We start from the raw sequence: 20,424 nt of genomic DNA, 5'->3' as shown, positions 1-20,424 counted from the left end.
CTGCTGCAGGTACAGGGGCTGCTGGGATGCAGGTTCATCACTCACCTGAGGGCTGCCAGGGAGTCCTCTTCATTCCTGGTGCTGCTCCCCTCTTCACTGTGCCCAGCCATGGGGTGGGATAGTGGCAGCGTGGACCCTGGGCCAGGCTGGGGGATGTGCTATTCACCTCTGTCTGTGCTCTCCAGCCATTCCCTCCAGGAAAGCCCTTGGACTCTGCAGGAGCAGGTGATGGACAGTGATGCCATCACAGCTGATGTGGGGGGATGCCAAACACTATGTACTCTCACTCTTCACAAATAGTTTGTATTTGTCACTAATGAACCATTCTCACAACTCTCTAAGGAGACTCTTCTCCTTGTCAAATCTGTGAGTGTGCTCCTGGGGGCTAGAAATACCTTGCAAGGAGAGAAGTGCTCTCCTGCTACCTCCAAAACAACAGTTCGTGAGGAGTACTGTATTACCTGTGCCCCATCCGTGCATCGCTCCTCCCTCTGTATCCATGGGGCTGGGACAGATGGGAAGGCCTCCTGGCCTGTGTGATGTTGGATGCCCTCCTACATGCTGGTCCTATCTTTTGCCCGATTGCTACATCCAAGAGCCCACAAACTGCCCTCACCTGACCTCAGTGCTCCCCAGGGTCTCCGGGGCTGTGGGGAGGAGCTGGTGGCTGACCCTTGAACTTGGAGCAGTCATTGTACACAGCATTTCTCACCAGGGCGTTGGGGCTGCCTAGCTGAGAGTCTGGCCTCTTGCAAAACTGATTTCTCCTCTCCTGGGACAAGCAGAGTCGGTTTGGTCTCCGCCACCATCCCGATGGCGAGCCCTTTCCATTGCAACAAGTGCCTCCTCTCCAACTTCCCCGCTTATTCTCCAGGGTCCTGGGAAAGCGGCAACAAATTGCCGTAAGTGTGGCAATGCAGTTCGGGGTAATTAGCCGCTGAACCGGTTGTAACGAAGCTAGTCATCTCCCTGCACGCGCAGTTAGCTCTGATTTAATGGCCCGGCGGCTCCCAGCCCGGGCTGCCGCGCCTCGCCCCGCGGCCGTAAATGAAACTCGCAGTTAAGTCAAGCGGTATTAAACTTTACAGTCACCGTCTTTAAGAACGGGACTCTCTCCAATAAATCAGGGCGAGTGGGATTGTAAATACCGAGGCAGGATCCATATTGCTTAATTAAACAGCACCTAATGAACAGCCTGTTTGTTGTGCTGTGATTTAGGATGAAGGCTGGGGAGGCAGTGCGTGCTGGTGCCCGTGCCAGGGTGCCCTCTGCTGCAGGTAGCAGCTGCTCAAGTTTATCTGCTGCTAAAAATCTCAGGGATGGCCTGAGAGTTAATTCGTTTTGGTTTTTTTTTTGTAATTAAAACAACCCCCTCCCCTAAAATCTGAAACAGGGTGAAAGCAGCAGTTAGAGGAGGAAGAGGAGGGGATACACCTAGGAGTGAGAGCTTGACCCTGGTTATGCTGAGCTCCCCATTTCCTCACAACAGATCCAACTTCCTCTTGACTTCGTACTTCTAGCTTGTGGACGGGGATGTGAGAAGCTGGAAGGAAGCAATGAGCTCTTCCCATGGCACAAGGATGCATCACAGTGGTGCAAATGGAGCTGCTGGGGATGGAAAGGCATTGCAATTCATAGGAACCATTGCTGGTGTGCTGTAAAGCCCAAAGCCTTTTATATTTTGGTAGTTGCAATCCAATTGTAATTAAAAAGTGATTTATTGCAGGGATATTAAAAAGATCTAGCTGGTGAAGGATGAGGGCGTGGAGGGCCTGCAGGGTACCCAGCTGTTGTTCTTGACCTGGGAACATCAAAGGGAAACTGAGGCCCATTGGGGTTTCCCATAAGGATGTTCTTTGATGCTATTTCATTTCTCCAGGGTAGCTGTTGGAAATCCTGGGAAAAGCATCTCTGTGACTGGGTCATCCTTGCCCTGACTCTCCCATCTCCCAGCATAAGGACAGAAATGTCCTCTGCCATCACTGCCCTGAGCTGCTCTGGAAGGATGAGCAGGGCAGGTGGTGGGAAGAATGAGAGGAACTCAAGCATGGAATTAATGAATTAAAATCCATTGGGGTCCCATAGAGGTGTTTACACCCTCTGTGATGCATTAATGGGTCTTTGAGGGATTAGGAAAGGGACAGAATGCTGCTGCACCAGGCTGGCACAAGCTGTGCTCTGCAAGGAGCAAGGAATACACCCAATGGAGGATCCAGAGATGCAGAGATGCTTGAGGGGGTGTGGCCAGGAATTTATTTTCATTTCTGTCTCGTTTTCTGATGCTTGAAAGAAAGAAATGGATCGATTTGCCAAGGGATGTGGCTTCCCCAAAGCTCCTGGAGCTTTGTCTCTACTGAAATGAGCCGATGGCCTTGCCCAGGTTGCAGCAGTGGCTGTGTCCACCATTGTGCCTGCCCTGTTTGGGAGACACAGAGCACCCCAGCTCTGGCACTGACTCCTTCTGTGGCCGTGGGTGAGGCCAGTCTGGGAGGCAGCCCTGGTGGACAGACACTATTTGACACTGGCACTTCATGGTAGAGGGCAACTGCCAGAGGCAGGTCCATCACTTCTGGCTGGGTGTCCATGTCCTTGACACCTGCCAAAGGCTGCAGAGCTGCAAACAAGCTGAAGATCTTGAGTCCCCAGTCCTGCCCACCCCTCTTCCTCTTCTCCCAGCGTTCCAGTGCTGGTGAGACAATAAAATACTAAGCAAAGGAAGTTAATCTGTGACTGGTGTGTTTTAATCAGAAAGAAAAGTTACGAGTTGAGGCCTGCTGGCTCCTGCCGTGCTGCAGTTTTACTGTCCCTCCTGATACCAGGTTAATGGCTGTCATTTCATTTCAGTTTTACTATTGGATTTGCCCTTATTGTTGAGTTCTCCTTGTCTGCTGCTGCCTGTGACTGAGTAGGGGTTTTGGCAATGGAATGAGGAAGAAATTAATACATTTTTAGGGAGGAAGAGAGGAAGGATGAGAGGAAGAAATGGAGGAAAGGAAAGAGAGGACGGTGAGAAACAGAGAGGGAGAGAAGGGTAAATCCCTCCAATTTCTATTTAAAATACATCATCAGGCACTTACCATGAGAACAATTAATGATTTTAAGCAGATGCTAAACACTCTGGTGCCCTGAAGCAGACAGGCTCCATGCAGTGGGGAGATTTTGTGTACCAGGAGAATGCAAATCAAAACCCAGACCCCTTTTAGATCTGAACTGGCCATGCAAGAGCAGCTGGGGCAGCAAAAAGCTCAGGGCCATGTGGTGCATCTTCCCTGGGTTTGCCAGCTTCCTTGACAGGAGTTCAGACTAGCAGGGAACAATTTTGGAGGTGTCTTGCCCATGTTTCAGACAGCTGGTGTGCTTTCCTCTGCTGATGGTCCCTGAGTCCTTCCTGCAAGGCATTTTCAGAGCCCTTGGGGACTATGAGTTAAGGAATGGCTGCTGTTCCCAGGTGGACACAATGGGATGCATGGATGCTGCCTAGCAACCTCTGCATGGACTTCAGGATGGCAGCCCCAAGGGTGGATGGAATTTAGTTGGTTAATCATCTGATAATTAAATACTGGTAATTAAACTTAATTAATACAGGTAATTGAACACTGTCACATTACAACATCCATGTAAGTAACTGGCCCCCCGAATTTCCTGGATGCCTGGTGTTGGGGAGGTACCTTGGGACTTCAGCTCTTGGCAGTGGGGACCTGTCATTGCATGTGGTTTGAGCCTTTCTCATCCTGAGACCCCATCCCAGAGTCAGCAGCCTCTGTTTAGAGCAAGAAAAACATCAGGAGCATCCAGATTCCAGCTGGATTCAACCCAAACAAAACTCTGGGGATGGAGGGGAGCAGGTGTGGGTGGGAGAGCAGGGGACTGGTCTGGGATAGGGGCAGCCGAAGGGAAGGTAATCTTTGACTGCCAAAGGGAGTTATCCACCACCAGTGCAGATGCTGGGAGAAGGCTGGAGCCTCTGCAGCACCCAGGGTCTGGCTGAGATTGGGAACCCTGGCTGTGCCTGGCACGCCCCTGCTGCTGGAGCCAGCTGTGAAAGCTCACAGACATCTGTGCATGCCCCGTGGGGAGGGATCCCACTTCATCCTGATGTTGCAGAGAAGAAATCTCTACGTTTTTGCTAATTATCGTGAGTAATGCTGAGAAGTCTGCTACAAAGCCCCAGGAACAGCAAGACATTGCAATGCCAGGATGCATCTGAGGTGGAAAATCATCCCCCGGGGCATGCTTGGGCATGAGGTGACTCCTGCCAGAAGCAGAGCCCTTGGGAGAGAGGAGGAAGTGGAGAGATACTAATTAGATGTTAATAAATGAGTAATTAGTAGATCTCCAGCCTCCTTGGTGCCCCTGGGGGTATCTTGCCCAGCTCCAAGCCAAACCATCTGCTTCAATGTACCTAAGGTGGCTTGAGCCCCACAGGATATGGCTGGAGCAGGGATGAACCAGCTGCTGCTCCTCCCCACTCACAGTGACAGGCTTGACCACAGCAAAATACCCTCATAAATTGCCCTCATGAAACAAAACTTGACAAATAAAAGCCGAAAGTCCATTTGCAGCCTGTTTGCTTTTAGCGTTTAAAACCTCACTTATTTTGCCCGTATTTATATCAGGGCGGCTCCTCCACTCCCTCATGGCTTTGTGCTTGGGCAGGGAGACAGGCAGGGAGGACTCCTGGGCTGCCTGTGCTGTCCCTGGGGAAAAGGCACTGCCACCCTCTTGTGCCTCAGTTCGCCGTGGCTCAAACAGGATCAGTCACACAGAGGCCATTGGCTGATCAGGCAGTGGGAGCCTCTGTGACAGCCCTGCAGATGCCTCTGGGCTTTTGTAGGATCCTTGGGACTTCCTCAGTGTGACACCCTTGCAGTTACTCTGGCTTGGATGGTTCCATCCTGTCTGGCACAGGTGTTGAAGGTATGAGGAAAAAGGTTTCCCAGCCCTGGGACTGTCTGCTGCCCCAAAGCAATGCTGTGCAACAAACCCCTGGAGGAGCACACCATACTGCCGGCTTAATATTTATTTCAGACAATAAAATTACCTAGTTTAAATTTAATTTTTTTAATCAAATTTTTAATTCTCACACGGGCAAGAAACAGAGTGAGAGTAAACCCAGGATGGGTCCCCAGGATGCCAGCTTGCTTTTTAACCCTTCCCATCCTGCTTTCAAATTCCTCTTGGGATCAGAGATGCTCAAAAAGCGTCTGTCTGGTTCCAGCTGCTTCCAATGCGCTTCAGTAACAGCAGGACCCTGCTCCATCACAGCCTGTCAGGTCACCTCAGATGTAGCAGATCCATTGGCACAGGAGAAAAGGAATGACCCCCAGCCTCTGCTGGGGTCTAAAATTCCCCCCGCCCTGGAAAGGACTAGCCGACACATCAGGAACTTGGAATGATTATGATAAAACCTGTGGGACACCAAGGGCATCACTATGATTTGTGCTGTCTAAATGTTAATCAGAATAATAATGCCTATTGAGACAGCTGTTTTAAAAGGCTGTGATGTCGGAGTAAAAATTCCAATAAAACTCTATTAGCCCTTCCTCGTTACACTAATGGTGCCTGCTGCTAAAAGCCCCCTGCTATAGACACCCGTATTAATGGGCTTATTACAGGAAATAAAATCTGAGGCTGAACATTACAGTGAAGCCTGATTAATTCAGCAAGGTAATCTTTTTTTTCTTCCCCCTCCTCTCTGCCTGTTCTTTTTCTCCCCCTCTTTATTTAATGAATGTACTTCTTGAACTGCCAACTTTTGAGCTTTTCATGGAGTTTGGGGATGATTTTAAACTGATCTCGTTCACAAAGAGATGAATCTTTGAGCCAGCTCCTGGTGCAAATGGGGGGGAAGGCTTCTCAGATATCTCAGATATCAAACCAGGGAAGAGGAAAAGCAGCCAGGCTAGGAGTGAAGAGGTTAGAGAGGGGGAAACAATGGATGTCCCAGGGATATCCACCTGGAGTAGTGGCTTGTGGGCTGGAGCAGCCCGTTGCTTGTCACCAGGCAGGTGCATGTGACATTGGCCAAGATGAAGCTGCTGGGGACAAGCAGCATCTGCCCTCAGCTGCTCCTTCTCATCCTTTCTTGTCCTGGTTTATCCTCTTCTGCTGTCACCTCTGTCCCTGCAGGGAGGTCTGGCTGGGTCTCCCATTTGCAGGTGCCATCCCAAAGCCAGTGTGCTATCACCCAGTGAGGCTGGCACCCTGGGCTCATGCTGAGATGCAGAAACACTCTGGCAGACACACCACTATTCATTCAGGCTATAAATAACTCCCATAAAAATCTTCTTCTTAGCCTTTTGTGTTCAGCCAAACCCTGCCAATGGGAAAGGAGATGGCATCTATTTTATAGGCGGCTGGAAGCCGGCTTTGCATTTTTCTGGCTCACGTAATCCCACAGGTACCCTCGTTTCTTTTCTTTTTTAACAGACTTTTGATTCACGTTCCTCCCAGCCAAGTTTAATTAGGCTTCATCTCCTGCTGCCCAGGGAGGGGAAGGGAAGAGGACAGCTCTGCTGTCCTGTGCAAGGACAGGGAACACGGGGCCAGAAAGAAGGAGGGAAAGGGGAGAAAAGGGGAGAAGGAGGAAAGTGAGAAGGAGGGAAAGCAGGAAGGAGCAGACAGGCTGTAAAGAAGGAAGGAAGAGGAGGAGGCAAAGAAGGAAAAGGAAGGAAAGTGGAGCCCAGGTCTGTGCCCATCCTGGGAAGCCCAGAAGGGTATCCAGGTTCTAGACTGAGTAATGACTGCATTTACTGATTTTCTAATTAATCACAGCAAGAAGCTGTGAACACTGTGAGCTCTTGGAGTAGTCTGGACATATTGGGTAACGGGCTATCAAAGTCTGGAATTCCTTGATCCTAATTCCACACAGGTATATTGCAGTCATACATGAGGTCAACATGCTGCAGGGAGTTAATGATTTAATTATAATGTAGGGAAGTTGAATTGCACTGGGAAGGAGAAGATGGGATTGCACAGACCCTGCCAAGCAATCCTCAGGGGTCTGCAGGTGGGGCTGTAGTTGAGGTTTCCCTCTGGGGATCTTTGACCTCCTTACCTCAGGAAATATGGTGGTCTTGGATTGGGGATGGCTGGAGATGTTTTCCCTATCCTGCCTGTGTCCACCATGCTGTCAAGGCAAACGCCCCATTAGCAGCAGGGGTCTCTTTTACCCTATACAATAACACAGCCAATCCTCCCTTACTTACATGTCCACCCTAAAAACGAATGCCTTCCACATCACTAGTCCCTCAGATCTTGATGGATAGGTTTTTGCTGTGATCTCACCACCAAACCCTTACCATTGCCATCTGGCAGTGAAGGTGAGGATCAGCATGGGAAACCCTGTGATGAGGGAGAACACTCTGGGGAGTAGGAAGAGGGGACAAAAGCATCCAGAAGGAAGAAAAAAAAAAGATGAAATCAATTTAGTTACAATAAAGCCTCTTACTGTATTAACTGCTAATCCACAAATACACAAACACACAGAGGGAGTCCTTGGAATAAAGGCATTTAATTAAGCTATTTGCTTGAAGCTGGCTCTGAAAGGTCTGGCACGATGGAGGAACAGGCACAGTGGGAACCCTGTGGGAGATACTTGCCAGGACCACTGGTGACCTTCCCCCTTGGCTCAAGGCCATGGAGCAGTGCTGTCCCCTCCATGGGGACACAGTCCATGCTCCAACCACATCTGGATCTCTCTGGACTTCCCTTTGCTGGTTGGGGAGAATATCTCCTGGCCCCCCCATGGATGCCGAGGAGCTGACTTTTCATGATGTTTCCCATCCAGCTGGGGTGTGAACTGTTGGCATCACTGGGCCATTTGCTTTTTCCTCCTCTCCTTTCCCTTGAAGGGAGGGGGCCACAGTCAGGGGGGTTATAACTCTTCTCTCCTCTCATTTGATCTGCCAGCGGGCTCAGCAGGGGGAAGACCCTGTCTCGGCAGGCTGCCCATGAGATAAAAGGCAGAGAGGGCCAAGCCAAGACATTTTTTCCACTGTTTCCCCCCACCCCTTCGCCCCTTCCTCCATCCCCCCGGTTTTCTTGGCAAAGGACGAAACAGGGAAATGAGCGTACTCCTTTCAAAGCCCTTCTTCTTTCAATATTGAACAGGGCCTGGATTCCCTTCTGGATGCCTGATTGCTGGCATTCCCGCTCCCCATGCAGCCTAAACTGTAACAGCTGAGGGCTGGGGAGGCTGCTGGGGGACTTCAAGCACGTGTGGGGAGGCTGTAAGGGAAACACCAGCCCCCTGCTTCCCATTCCAGTACTGGGGCTGTGCTGCATCCCACAGACACCCAGCCCCTTGGGGTCCCTCAGCCCCATTGCCACTTTCTGCCTCCAAAACTCTGCTGCTTGGACATGTCACGAGGTGTGGGGTCTCTGCTCCTGCCAAGCTCATGGGTTGTGAGATGTTTGGCTGTGTCACTGTGTCCTGCAAAGCCTAGTGTGGGTCGTGGGAGCCTTCTCCACTGTCCTGGAATTCTTGTTAAGGGCTTGAGAATCCTGTCCTGCCCCGAACTGGGATGAAAGCCACACCAGGGAACCTGGCAGAATGCAGCCCAACTCCCACTTGCTGCATTGGGCTCAGTGGAGTGTTTCATTTTAACTTTTTCCAGAGGTTTTCATTTGATTTCACCCTTTTCTATTTGATTTTTTTTTAAAGGAAGATAATGATCTTGCATTTCCAAATGAAATCATTTGGCACCTGGGTGGGGTGACGGAGAAAAGATTTATTTTTCATTTAAAGCTGTTGAAACAGGATAGCTAAAATGTTGCATGTCTTTTTCTTTTTTTCATTCTTTCTTTTTTTTTCCCCGAAGGTTTTAGGAAAGAGAAATTTGTTTGAAGTGACCTTTTCTTAGGAAGTGTTTTGATGAACTGGCATTTTCTGGATGAAAAAGCATTTCTGCCCAAAGTGTATGGCCCTTCTCAAAAGAAAGGGCAGGAGCAGAGGGGCCATGTGAGCTGCAGAGGGTCAGGGCTTGGTTTTGGGATTTCTCCAGTGGTCTGGGAAGGATGCTTGGAGTGGTGTGGCAAATTTGGTGCCAGAACCTGGGGCATAATCACCAAGGTGGTGGGGGCATCTCTGGTGTGGTGGGTCTCTGGGGCTGCTGGTGAGAGGAGTCCAGTGCTGCACGGCAGCAAGGAAGGGGAGCTCAGCTGGTACAACCCAGATCTCCAGCACAGCACTCCCCAATTGCTCCTTATCAACACTTTAGCATCTCTCATACCTTTATCATGCTCTGTGTTACTTCCCAAGGAAGGAGGCCTTAGTGTAAAACTTTAATTAGCAACAAGCACTTCTAGTTATGCTTGAGGACCTTCGAGGCAGGATTTGGATTTGTGAAGGCGCAGCAGGGATGGAGATCTGCTGGGTGTGATCCACAGTTCTCTTCCTGGGAGAATGTCCCATGGACACGTTCCCCAGCCCCAGATCCTGGAAATGCACATTCACTGGGGCTGAGGAAACACAGTGTACCTCTGTGCTGGCATGATCCTGCCTTACACCCAGGGCTGCAAAAAGCTTTTCAGCTCTAACAGCCCAAGGGCTGAGCTGGACATCCCATGGGGCAGCACCCAGATATTCTGCAGAGCTGGTGCCCCAACCAGGAGCCCACTTGGCCAGTGCAGCCCACACTCTCTCCGAGCCCGGGGGGGCTACCTCTTCTCTCCTGCATCCCATGTGCATATGAGAGGGGTGGGAGTTGGGGATGCCCCAGGAGATGCTCTCTTGGAGGTTGTTCCCTTTTTTTAATCCCATTTGGCTGTCCTCATTTGCTGCTTTTCTGCACATCTCGTGTGGCATGTCGATTCGCTATCGCTCTGGTTTATTAATCAGAGTGTCAGGCAGGGGCAGATCAAATGGCTTACAAGAGCCTGAGTACGTTACAGCAACGCTATTATCTCTCTCCACTAAAATTCGTAATCTCCATGAAAAATTAGAGCAAGCTGCTCTGACAAGCCCCATTCTCCATATGCCCCATGAGCAGGACCCTAATTATTTTACCTTTCTTTAACTCTTTATTAATCCCATCCTCCACCAGCTGCCTGTTATTTTGCCTGAGATTCGTGCATTGACAAAAGAGATTGGCTTCACACATGCTTTAAACTCCTGGTGCTTGCAGGCTGCCAGTGTGAGACTGCTCTACTTGCATTGAGATACGTGCCAGAGAGGTAGGCAGCTGCTTTTGTGGGGTCCCTGACACTTTTTGGTGTGACCTTGCCTGGCAGGGTGGCAGTGTCTGAGGATCCTTCCCGAGGTACCCAGCAGGTGGTAGTGCTGTATAAGTAGCTCCTTGCAGCCTTTTCTTATCGGAGGATTTTAATGTTTTATTCAGCTGCAGGTTGATGTTATCCATCTCTTGGGCTTCCAGTGGGGGCTCACCACATCATGAGACTTTCTTTTCATATTTGACAGGCTGGACACAGGCACGGTTTGGTTCTTGTTCCCCTTTTTGTGCTCTCCAGACTGTGCCATATGCAGACTTTCATAAGGATGGAAAACAAGCAAAACCTCTTATCACTCCTGCAAGTCTAGTTGACACAGTCTTTCCACTCTTTGACTGCATTTAATGCTTTTTATCGCACATCTTTCAGCACTTTACAATAGGACCAAACCAATGTAATATCTGTATCAATTCTGGTTTTGAAGGGAGGATGTCTGGAGGGAGAGAAATGATCTGAGACAGGGATGATGCTGTGGGCGTACCTGGACAAAGAGAAACATGGGTGGACTGGGAAGCTGGAGTGCACTTGTCCACTTTCTGGGGGTGAGAAGCAGTGCCATGGTTGTCACCCACTCCCTTCCAGGTGGCTGTTGGGACAGCTATTGTCGTCTGGGGAAGGCACTGGGACAGATCCTGTAAAAATTCACTAGTTCTACCAAGAGCTGCAGCCAAGCTGAACCAGAGGAACATGCTGGGGCTGGAATTGGAGAAATCAGGAATGTGCCTGTCAAAATATTTGGCCAGGGTGTCCAGAGGAGGGGGAGAGGAGACCTGAGGACATGCAGACAGGTTCTGCTCGGCTGGAGCCTGTCTGGGTGTTGGTGAGGGGCTGGGACTGCAAGGGTTGGGTCTAGCTTGGCACTGCTGGGTTTGCAGCCCCATTTCATCCCAGGGATGGTTGGTCTCCCAGCTGCACCCCAGGGGCACCAGTACAGAACAGCTGAGGGGAACACTGCTCCATCTCACTGCCCTTCAGCATGGAAATACCCGCAGGCACTGAGGGAGTTTTAATTCTGGGAACCACCTACTTCCTTAGAGAGGCCAGAGGTATTCCCAGATTCTCCATCTTGAATGACTGATCCCAATGCCACTGCTTTGTGTGGGAAATAACTGGTTCCTCTTTGCTTTTTACTCTCTGCCACATTTATGTCCAGGTGTTTAACTCTGATCTTGGATCAATTTAAACTGATCCATTTTTTCTATGACAAGGGCCTCTGAGATGATGAAAAATTGACATGGTGTAATAGCAGAGAAATGTCTTTGGATCTGCAGCCAATCTCTCCTCCAACGTAGAAATGAAGCCCTCCAAACACTACAGAACATCTGAGCAAATTCAATAGTTTCTCATTTTTATATAGGTATATATATGTGTGTGTGTGTGTACTTGTGCCTAGCTCCATAATACTCATATTAATATTCTCCACCCATTTCATTGCAGTATCTGGCCATCAGAAATGCAGCTCCTAATGCCGTGGGCTAATGGGATATGTTTTTATTTGTCCTTGTTATAAAATAGGTACCTCCGTATTAACTTTGCAGGGCATTATATTGATGTAGGGCAGTAAACTTTATGGCAGATTTCACAACCCTGTTAAGTGCATCATCTTAGGCTGTAATATCTATCTGGGAAGACAAGTGAAACCCTTGCCAGCAATGCATGCCTGGGAAGTGGTGTGAGGCTGGGGGAGGAGAATTGGTGCTGGTACCTGCAGGATCCTAGGGTGTGCAGGGGGCTCTCCAGATCCCAGGGAAAGGGGTTTGCTCGCTGATCTTTGGCTGCTCACAAAGTCTCTGTGAGCAGTGCCCGTGCCAGCAGTGATTGCATCCCTCTGGGTTCTGGCTGGCTGCTCCAGAGGCTGTTTGCTCTCCTGTCCCTCCACCTTTCACATCCCCAGTAAATCTGACGCTATGCACACTGTGGCCGCTGGTCACAGATAACTGCTTAGCTTAAATCCTGCTTGAATTCCCTTGGCTTATCTGCTAAATGGGATCTCGGTTATAAATAGAGTCCTGCAGACATGAAGGTCTATTTGGGCAGAGGCTTGTTTGGCAAGGAGTTTTACACAAGTTTGAGCAAATTGCTGGGGAAAAGCTGATAGATAATAACAAGGAAAATGATATTAAACTGGCTTCTCTGCCTCCTCCTTATCCCTTAGCTCTTAGCAACTCACCAGGAGAGTACAGCTCGCAAGCAGACAAGGTGTCGTGGGTTTCCACAACTCCAGTCCAGCAATTGCAGCTGGGAAATGCTGTCTCAAAGCCAGGAAAAGGAGAGAAGGTTGTCCTCATGTGTGTCCCCATGGCTGCCCACAGAGAGGGATGGGTCTGTGCAGGGTGAAGTTGAGCTCCATGGCCATTGAGGCACAGAGGCTGCAGGGATGCTGGCCCTCCTCCCCCAGCTCTTGGTGGCTGGCTGCCATCACTGTCAGCTAATTGGGATGCTGATAATTATTAGTGTCTCATGATTTAATTTTCTCCTTATTACAGTCTCTGCCTCAGCCTTACTGGCGCTGAGCAGATCTCTACAAAAGACTGTAGGAGGTGGTGGGGGAGATCCACACCCTTGCAGGACACTGGTGAAACCAGATCAGATGTAAAATGTTCCTGGGGCAAGGGGGCAGGTCGAAACCCCATAGCTTTGGGACACAGTGAAGACCAGTCTGGGCAGTGGGTTAGCAAGGCTGGGCCTGCAACAAGTCAGAAGAATCCTAATTCTCTGGGGGATGAGTTCAGCACCTGCAAAAGACAACCATCTGGGGGGGGTGCTGTGTGCAGGAGAAAAGCTTGTTGGTGTGTGTATCAAAAACTGCACAGCAACTCAGAGTGTAACAGGTAAATAACAGCCAACAAATTAATTTATGTGGGTTAGCATAGGATAAATGCTGTGTGGCTGGACAGGTTGATTGGTCAGTGTCTGGTGGTGATGGGAGCCTCCATCACAAGGGCTCTTGCTGTTGTGTCCTCAGCTGGGCCAGGAAAATCTGCCGAGCTTTATCTTGCTGTGTTCTTACAGCCTAGCCAGGTATGATCCTACCCGAGCCCCAGAGCATGCATAATTCAGTACCACTGACACCTCAAGTACATGAGGAACATCTCTTAAATCCCTTAACTGCATACAGAGGACAATCCTACATGACCGTTCCTACTGATGACCTGAAAACTTCTTGTCTTGGCACAGGGAGGTCACTGCTGCAGCAAGATTGCTTTAAAGGCTTTCTTCCCAGAGTGGAGATCATCCCTTTCAGGTGCACACATAGGGCAGGACCGCCTGAAATTCCAGCCTGGAATTCTTGTAAGAATTAGTCAGATATTTAATTGTGAAGTTGCCCTGAGCTGTTTGCAGCCAACACGAATTTTTCAGGACTTCTTCCATCCTATTGCTTGCAAAGCCTTTTAATTTCTTTCCCTTGTCTGGGGACCAAACCCCATCAGGGAAGAGTCAGGTTTGCCTGAGTCTTGGGGTGCTGCAGGGAAAGGACATTTGACAAAGGACAGAGATTGCTGTCTGGAATTCAGCACCAAGACCCTTCCCTGTGCACAATCCAGGACTCAGTAGCCAAATAAGCTTTGGCTTGGGCCAAATTTCTCCTAAGGGCAGAGGATGGGTAGGAGAGGGACCTGGTGGTAGGGAACCTTGGAGTAACCTCTGTCCAGGTCAGTGCAAACCCAGATTGATGCCAGCACTGCCTGGCACTGGGCTTGAACCAGGAGCGTGGTGTGGTACAAATGGGAAACGAGAGAAGCAGCTTGAGAGAGGGCAATTTGGGTAAAACAGCATCAGGAGTGTCAAAATAGATTTGTTTCCAATATAGAAAACACCTCCCCAGGGAGCATGAGGGAGACTTAGGAGTTGTTAGTTTTGGACGAGAGAGGCAGTGAATTTGATCTGCGAACAAAGGGGAACTGGCAAAGCTGACAGCTTTTGCTCTGATTGCTTTGCTTCCTCTGTGCCGGGCTATGTCTTTTTTTTTTTTTTTTTATCCTTTAATTTTTTTTCCTTTTAATTTATTGAAATGCTCTGGATCTCAATTCACTTTCTTTGCTCTTTACTTCTTATTGCTTTGGCTGAAACTTTAAATCCCCAGTATGACTGGGATCAGGGCAAGAATAAAAATATCCAGTGGAAAAACAAACCAGCCCAAGGACATGAAAACAAGCTGCAGCGTTTCTGATGCTCAGTTTTGGTAGCAGAGGGTGGGTGTCTCTTGGGAGCAGGACAGGGACATGGGGATGGAGGGCTGTTGCCAATCCCTGCACAATGGGGTGGTCAAAGTGAATTGGTGGGCTGCACTCTGACTCCTAAGGATCAGAATCTCTGCCAAAATCATCTGTCTGACTTGAAGGGCAGGATAAAGGAGAAATATCCCTGCCAAGGGGTGAGGCTAGAGGCTTTTCCTGAAGCTAAAAAAGTGCCAAGAAGGAAGCTTTGCCTTGTGAAACGTCCTCTGAGAGCTGAAGGGACATTAAAAAGCAGCTGCCAAACCACCTCTTTGCCTGATCCTGTTTTTTCAGAAATGAAAATCCTTTTTCACAGGGGGAAACTGAGGCCCAGGGTGATGGTGTGGTATCAGTAAGTGGGGAAGGCTTGGAGCAGCACCCCTCATTTCTGGGCATCAGCTGTTTTCCCTCTGTGCAGACAGCTTTTGTTGTCACTGTGTCACGTTACTCTCCTTTCATCAGCCTGAAATTACCATTTGTAAAAAGGGGAAAGAAATCCAAATCTTCAAGAAGCCACTCAGGCTGTTATCTGAGGCTTGTTTCTTTTTTTATTGGTTTGGGGGGTTTTTTTGGTTGGCTTTTTTTTTTTTGCTTTTTTTTTTTTAATATCAAAGGAGCAGATGTTTCTTTTTGATATTAAATGGGCTGCAGGGCTGGATCCTGCTCTTGCTTCCAGCACTGTGTATCTGGAGTGAAGCAGCAATCCCTCCAGTGGGGAGACGTCCTCCTTTGCAGTGCCTGGAAATTTTGGGACAGGGGCTTTCCCCTCTTTGTAGCACCTTGCTATTGATGACATTAGTAGCAGATGCATTTACAGCCTGCCTGCTTTGGAGTGGCTCTGGGAATATTTCCCCTTCCTGATTGCTGTTTTATCTACCTCAAAACAGAGCAGGTTTAGTTTTTCTGCAGCCTCCCCATGTGCCTTTGGCTCAGCTTCTCTTTCAGTGGTGCTGTTCTAGCATCATCCATGGCTGCCACTCAAAAAGACCCAGAGTGGACTGCAGCAGCTCATCTCAAGGATTTCCTGGGGAAAACCATTTCCCAATGGGATCCCAGAGCCCTGCTCAACCGTAACCTTTCTGTCAGTGTTGGCAGGTGTAGACCAGCCTCCTGCAGCACCTTGTGTGCAGGGACTGGTTTGTAGGATGTTTTTCTGCAGCAGTTGGGCTGTTGTCACCTGTCTTGACCCTTCTTACATTTCTACTCCAAAAGATGTGGTGAGTAACTATTTGCCCTGCCAATGACCTTGAAGCACAGAGCCAGGGGCTTGTGTTCAGATGAAACCTTCTGCACACCCTGCATGGATGTGGCCTGCTGTCAGGGTCTGATTCTGCCAGCTGCATCTCTGGTCTGTGTCACAGCTGGGTTTAGCTCCTGGTAGAAAAGATAAGAAAGCTGGAGCTCAAGTGATGTGCAAGGTTGGATCCTCAGGGCTGAATTTTGTCATTGCTTTCCCCAATACAGGTGATTCTCTGAAGATCTTTGTGGCATCTGCTTGCAGGTTATTTGAGCTGAGACTCGGGAAGGAGCTGAGCAATGCACAGTGCTGAGCCTCACCATCATCATCCTCATCATCAGATTGGCTATGGGGCACAGCAAGGCCAGGAGCTGCAGCACATGGACAGATGCCTGGTGGAGGCAGTTTCTCAATCCTGTGTCCTCAGGGCTCCCTCCCCTGAAAAGAGAGTGGGATCCACCCCAGAAATGCCTCATCCTGGGCTTAAGAGAGTAAACTTCAGAATCATCCTGTTTCCTTGAGAAGCAGCATCGCAGGGATTTCTGCTGTGTTTCTACCAATTTTAACACCTAGTCTGAAGGAGAGGAGCCCTAATTTGAGAGAGATATGCTGGGCTGGAAAGTGCATGAGCGCTATTCCTGGCCACACTGCAAAGAATGGTCTCCACGCCTCCAACACCACAGATGTCCTGACAAAGCCCCAGCTGCTCTCTGAGGATGGTGACCACCTCTCAGGAAAGGTTATGGACTCCCTGATCAATAGCTGAAGACTCTCACTTCTCCATATTAGGGCTGAGGTATGGGGACTGTGGCTGGTTAGGTACAGAAAAGAGCTCTGGACTGCATCAGAAGCATCTGAGATGCCAGATTGTCTTTAATCATGAAAATACAAAAGCAAGAATCTAGTCTGACTGCTTGGCTGTGCTGAAATAATAGCTCATTTAGAAGGTGGAATTTAAGCCTAAAAGCTAACATTTTTTGTGTGTATTTATAACACAGGCACATAGGCAGGCACAGAGAACCTATCTACACTGCTTTTAATTTCTTTCACAAGCTCCTTTGATCCAGGCATTACTGTCCAGGCAAAACTGGCACAAGTTCCTTTGCAGGCATGACCAACGATCCTGCTGTGAGCTGCCCAGTGCTGGAACTGGGAGTGGATTCATTTTAATGGAGTGTTTGGGCTAGCTACACCAGCCAGAAATCTTGCTTCAGCTTGTCATTGTGAGCTCATTACCTCCAAAATCCAAAGCCTTGCCTACCTCACAGGGATGGAAAAATGGGGCACTTGCCATGTGCCTGCAGCAGGTCTCAGCTACAGAGTGTTGGGTGATGTAGAGGATGATGCTGGGACGGGGGGGACACTCAGTTTGACTGGGATGGGGCCAGGGAGGTGCTTGTGCAGCTTCTTGAATGCCCATTGGATGTGTGGAGTAAAATCCCTGCAGAGAAGGGCATGGATTCTGGGTTTTCAGCACGTTATCACGCTGTCTGCCCCAGGGCAAGCAGGAGGACCACAAGCTCTGGGAAAATCAGGCATCCCTTCCCTTTGAAGGTAGGGAGATGAATGCTGGAGTGCACTGGTCCTCCTGCACTGGCCTCCAAGGTACAGTTATTTTTGCAAAGAAAGAGAGGCACTGTTAAAGGCCCATTTTCAACACATCAGAGCCAAGCTGGACCACAGATCCATCTGGGAGGGAAGACAAACTGCCTGGGTTCTTCCAATAGCACATGCCCAGTAATGCCTGTTCCCTCTCCCAAATAATATTGCAGGCTACCACAAGGTCTGGGATTGCTGGAGCATGGCAAGCTCAGTTGCTGGCCACTCCTTGTACCAAGAGATAGTGAAGAATATATGTATTCCCTCTGCACCTTCTTCATGCCTTTAAGGACTATTATTTTCCCTGGCTGTACACAGTGTCCCACTTGAGCAATTCCTCCTGGTACAGAACCTTTCCTAGACCTTGGATTGTGTCCATTTGGGAATCTGGGAGAGCAGGAGCATGTACACTGTCCATGAATACAGATTGACATTGTTTACATGGTGATGTTGGTATTTTGCTATTTTCTCTTGACAACTAGTTCCACTCTCCGGAGCTGCAGCACTTAGCTCCTGATCTTAGGCAGTGCCCCAAACAATTTATTTCCATTGTGTAAATCAATCTCGTATCTCATTTGTCATCTCATTGATAAGGAGTTTTGGCAGGTCTTTTGGCAGCTTTTAGAAATCAGGTTACCCTAAATATGTGGTGCTGGCAGAAGATGCCACCTCAGTGTCTGCACCCTTCCCTAATTCATTCATGCACAGACTGAGCAGTGCAGGTGCCTGTGCTCCCTGCCTGAAGGGCTGTGCCCCTCTGCTGAGAAACTGGCTGTGCATCCCACCCTGTTTGTCCATTTCAAACTGAGAGAAAACCTCCCTGCTCTTCTGTCACCACCTCAGCTCCTTTAGGGGTTGTTTTGCTGCTTATCTTCAGGCTTGTTTAGAGATCAGCCATAGAAAACTTGCAGGATGGGAACCCTTCCAAACCTGCTTGCAGTGTGTTTGAATAGTAATGGTCCTTTGCTTTATTCTGCTGTGGGCTTGTCCTCAACTGATCATCTCCTGCATCTGGGGAGGATTAACCCCTTGCACCAGCACGGAATGAGGGCTGACCATCTGGAAAGCAGAAGGATAAGCACCTGGGCCTCCTGCTGGACAACAAGCTGTCCATGAGCCAGCAGTGCCCTTGTGGCCAGGAGGGCCAATGGTGTCCTGGGGTGCATTAGGAAGAGAATTGCAGCAGGTTAGAGGGGTGAATCTGCCTCTCGACTCAGCCCTATTGATGTGTATTTGGAGTGCTGTTTTCAGATCTGGGCTTAGTACAGGAGAAGCTGCTCCTGGAGTGATCCAGCAGAGGACTATGGAGATGATTGAGGGACTGGAGCATCTCTCTCATGAGGAAAGGCTGAGGGAGCTGGGCCTGTTCAGCCTGGAGAGGAGATGACTGAGAGGGGTCCTCATCAATGTATGCAAGTATCTGAAGGGCGTGAGAGGATGGACCAGGCTCTGCTCAGTGTTTTCGTGCAATAGGGCACGAGGCAAAGGGCAGAAACTGATGCACAGGAGTTCCCTCTGAATATGAGGAAGAATTTCTTTACTGGGCAGGTGACCACACACTGGAACAGATTCTCCAGAGAAGTTGTGGAGTCTCCCTCACTGGTGGTACTCAAGAGCTGTCTGTCAGGGTGGTGGGACCAGGTGGCCCTCTGCGGTACCTTCCAACATTCTGGAATTCTGTGATTCTGGGAGCTCATGGCTCTGCAGACTCTGCTGCTCCTGAAACAGAGACCCTGAGGGATCCTTGAAGGAGGGGCTGTTCATTTTTATGGTAATGGCAAATTGATCTTCATATTCTTTTCCAGTTGTATTATTGTGTATTTACATTTTACTTGCCAGAGGCTGTGGTCTTTTAAAATTACTTAGTTGAACAAGCCTTCAATATGTGAAATCTGCCCCCTTTTCTTCCTTGCTCTGCAGTTTTACCCAGCTGGCCTTTCAAAGGTCTTTTTCTGTGAGGATGAATGTGCCCATGCTGAGCCTCCGAAAGGCTATTTTTATCCAGTCCCTATGTTTCCTGCACAGGATTCATCTCTTGGCTCTTTATCTAATTTTGATTCTTTTTCATGAGTGTCCTCATGGCAATGTCATTCCTTTTTCTCAAGGAAACACTGATGAGGGGGATTTTGCCATCCATACATGTATGTGATGGGCACCTTATGTGTGGGTTGTGGGCACTGTTGGCTCGAAGAACAGAGAAAAGTTTCATTGCTTCTTTGGTCAGCTCAGGGACCAAGTGCTTTATGCAAAATCCTTTCTAGCAACAGAAGTATAATGTCAGCATCACACAGGGAAATGGTTTGGTTTCAGAGACCTCCTGAAGCCATAGTAAGAAGGGAGCCTGGAGCTGTTCTTCTAGAAATTGTCAACAGTATAGTTTTCATTAATTTATTCATGGAAGGGGTTGTCAAGCATTGGAACAGACAGCTCAGGGAAGTGGTGGAATCACCATCCTTGGAGGTGTCTGAGAAACCAATGGACATGGCCCTTTGTGCTGTGCTCTAGTTGACAAGATGGTTGCACTCACTGATCTTGGAGGTCATTCCTGACCTCAAAGATTCCGTGATTCCTCACAGGATGCCTCCCATCCTTCCTCCCACAGGAGAGATCTGTTTTTCTCTCTGGACCCACAGCCTGGCAATAGCTGCTCTGTCAGAAAAGAAATATCATACCCAGATGGATCCATGAGGTCTCTGTGGTCTTTTGGAAAGAAGTGGCACTCCAGATTGCAAAAATTCCTGGGTACCTGTGGAGGAAATGTGTACTGGACCTTCTTTTAATTTTCTTGTTATCAGTCTTTTCTTGTGCAGCAGCCAAGTTGATCTTCTCTAGTAGCTTTGCAGCTTGCAATGTTTGATCCCTGTTCTCCTGCCCTGGGCAGTCCCCCATGACCAGCCATGCTGTGCCAGGAATTTTCCCCCAGCACTGCTTGTGCTCTTGTGTGCTCGCAGCAGACTCAGAGCAGGGAGATGAGATAAGATGTTTTCATGCCAAGCTATACCATGACTGACAGGATTTACCAGATTTCTCTGTGAGACAGCATTGGTTTGCTCTGCAGCAATGTTTCCTGCATGCTGTTGGTTCTCATGGCTCCTCTGGAAACCAGAGTGAGTGTAGTGAGCAGGTGAGGGTGGAGTCTCC

The 20,424-nt window shown here is 49.1% G+C and overlaps 1 protein-coding gene across 3 annotated transcripts in view; it reads left to right on the top strand.

The window, feature by feature from the left end:
* The window catches only part of GALT (galactose-1-phosphate uridylyltransferase), a 38,856-nt gene that overhangs the window by 4,870 nt on the left and 13,562 nt on the right, over window positions 1-20,424 (top strand). The window contains exon 12 of one of the 3 annotated variants that reach the window (XM_088157358.1): window positions 15,912-16,588. The exons of 1 other annotated variant lie outside the window; for it this stretch is intronic. The gene's annotated coding sequence lies outside the window, so the exon portion shown is untranslated. Of the gene's footprint in view, window positions 1-715; window positions 859-15,911; window positions 16,589-20,424 lie in introns of those variants that run through there. One more of the 3 variants, XM_088157359.1, reaches the window with a different exon arrangement.

Source organism: Sturnus vulgaris, chromosome Z, assembly GCF_052056855.1.
Source record: "Sturnus vulgaris isolate bStuVul1 chromosome Z, bStuVul1.hap1, whole genome shotgun sequence".
NCBI lineage: Eukaryota > Metazoa > Chordata > Aves > Passeriformes > Sturnidae > Sturnus > Sturnus vulgaris.
This window is presented reverse-complemented; position numbering and strand designations above follow the sequence as displayed.